This window comes from Musca domestica, unplaced genomic scaffold, assembly GCF_030504385.1.
Source record: "Musca domestica strain aabys unplaced genomic scaffold, Musca_domestica.polishedcontigs.V.1.1 11, whole genome shotgun sequence".
NCBI classification, from domain to species: Eukaryota; Metazoa; Arthropoda; class Insecta; order Diptera; family Muscidae; genus Musca; species Musca domestica.
Genome location: NW_026712133.1, coordinates 1,987,919 through 1,990,084, shown reverse-complemented (window position 1 = coordinate 1,990,084; position 2,166 = coordinate 1,987,919). Strand labels below are relative to the sequence as shown.

At 32.2% G+C, this 2,166-nt stretch overlaps 1 long non-coding RNA gene across 1 annotated transcript; it reads left to right on the top strand.

Annotated features, from left to right (window-relative positions):
- The first annotated feature begins 1,503 nt into the window (after positions 1-1,503).
- LOC131805774 (uncharacterized) lies at positions 1,504-1,847 on the top strand. The gene is made up of 2 exons (XR_009343820.1): positions 1,504-1,659; positions 1,722-1,847. It is a non-coding gene; the product is annotated as an uncharacterized LOC131805774 (long non-coding RNA).
- Positions 1,848-2,166: the final 319 nt, after the last annotated feature.

Sequence of the window (2,166 nt, the reverse complement as noted above, 5' to 3'; positions counted from 1 at the left end):
TAATAACAACTTTTTTCCTTCTCTTTGTACTAAGCTATCTAGATATGGTAACTGATTATTCAATTCACTCTCCATCGTAAACCGTAGTTGTTTGTTGTACATATTCAGCGTCTTAAGTGTATTTTCCACTTCCTCCTTTTTTACGATGCAAAATATGTCGTCCACATATTTTGTCAAGAATCTGGGTTTGACAGCCAATTTGTTCATAGTTTCGTCAAGAAGTTTCTCCATTATTATATCAGCAATGATTGGTGATATAGGTGAGCCCATCGGCATGCCTTTTTGTTGTTCATATATCTTATCCTTATATGCGAAATATCTAGCGTCCTTAATACATGTTGTCAAATGTCAATAAAAAGATCCATTGGTATATGTGTATGTTCCTTTATAATAGACCAACTATCTTTAATAGCACTAATAGCCAAGTTTACTGGAATGCTTGGGAACAAGGAAATCACGTCAAATGAAATTAAAATTTCGTCATCTTCAATATGTTGATTATTAATCCTGGATTTGAAGTCTATTGCATCTTTATGTTGTATTTTGAATCAACTGTCAATACTTTTAGGATTTTTGATATATATCTGGATAACTCATAAGTCGGCGAATTTGTAAATGAACATATTGGTCGTAGTGGTGTTCCCTCCTTATGGATTTTGGGCAATCCATATATCTTTGGTGGTATTGACGTTCTATTTATTAAGTTATATTTCACTTTCTCGTCAATTAGTTTTAACTCAAATAATTTTGTAACTAATTTATTGTTTTTCTCTTGTAGTCCTGTTGTTGGGTCCTTTTCTTACACGTTTGTAAGTACACATGTCCATTAAAATTGCGTTCATTTTTGAATCATATTCTGTTTTTGACATGGCAACAGTTTTTCCACCCTTGTCTGCATTTAATATTAATAATTCTTTATTTTGTTTCAAAAATTTCGCCGTTTGGTCCACTGTGTTTAGAACAAACCGATCTCTTTTCCCTAATGTCGTTTTCCTCGTGTGGTCATTTATCAGAGTAATAAAATTTATTCTCGCATTCTCTTGTTGTTCTCTGTTATCCAACGTTTGAATGCACTCTTCTCCCTCAGCGATAATATCAAACAAGGGGAACGTCGTTTTGTTGTTGGCAAAGAGAACTTCGGCCCAAGAGACAGCAACCATTCAACGTTGTTGGGTATGTCAGTATCTGTTTTATTTACGAACCATTCCTTGTTGTGTTGTATGTTCAGTTGACAGTGTTGTTGTTGTTTTAATGCGTCTAGTTTGTTGGTGTGTATAGATTTCTGTTTTGTGCTTGAGAGTGAGAAATGATATTCTCACTTTCTGTGAGTAATATTAAGTCGTCTGCATCTAATTGGTCCCTGAGTTGAGCTTTAATGTTTGTAAGAGTATTTCTTGTAATGTTGACTTGCTTATGTTTCTGCTGTATTAATAGTTTAAGTACTTTTGTGTGGAAGTTATAGGTGATTGTGTCTAACGATGTTTTTACATTTGTTGGTAATAAACGAATGAACTACAAAACTGACACGGAACATTGTGCTCAAATTTATAGAAATGTCATCGAAAAGCATAAGAAAAATTAGTTGGAAAATTCGAGTAAAAAGGAAAGGATGGAAAAGCTGCATCAGAGAACTTAAAAACAGAAGAGTTAAAATCCAATGTAATTATCGTTATAGTGTTTTGTTTTATTTATTTATACTAAATGTTAATTGTTTTTTCAAGTCAAATCCCTGATGATGACTATCGAAGATAGTCGAAATATCGGACAAATAAATTAATATATAAAAAAACAAATTCGTCTGTTTTTTTAAATTCTGACCTCGAGCCAAACGAAAAACCAGAAGAAAATACATTGATCAAAGGTCAACAATAACTATACAAATTAATAACACGGAAGGCACGCCGATAAAAACAACAATACTCAACATGAATGTCTATAAAAATATAAACAAAAATATAACGAAGAAACTAAAAATGTCATCAAACAATATTCAAAAAGTAACAGGCAGTCAGCACGCTTAACATCAACAGCAACTTTCCTCATTAAGTGCAGAGAAACAGGTATAATTCCAAATTTTATTTCTAACACCACAAAGAATGTTTTTGACTTATTTAAAACAAATAAACAAATACCACAAATGTAAAACATCGTTAGACACAATCACCT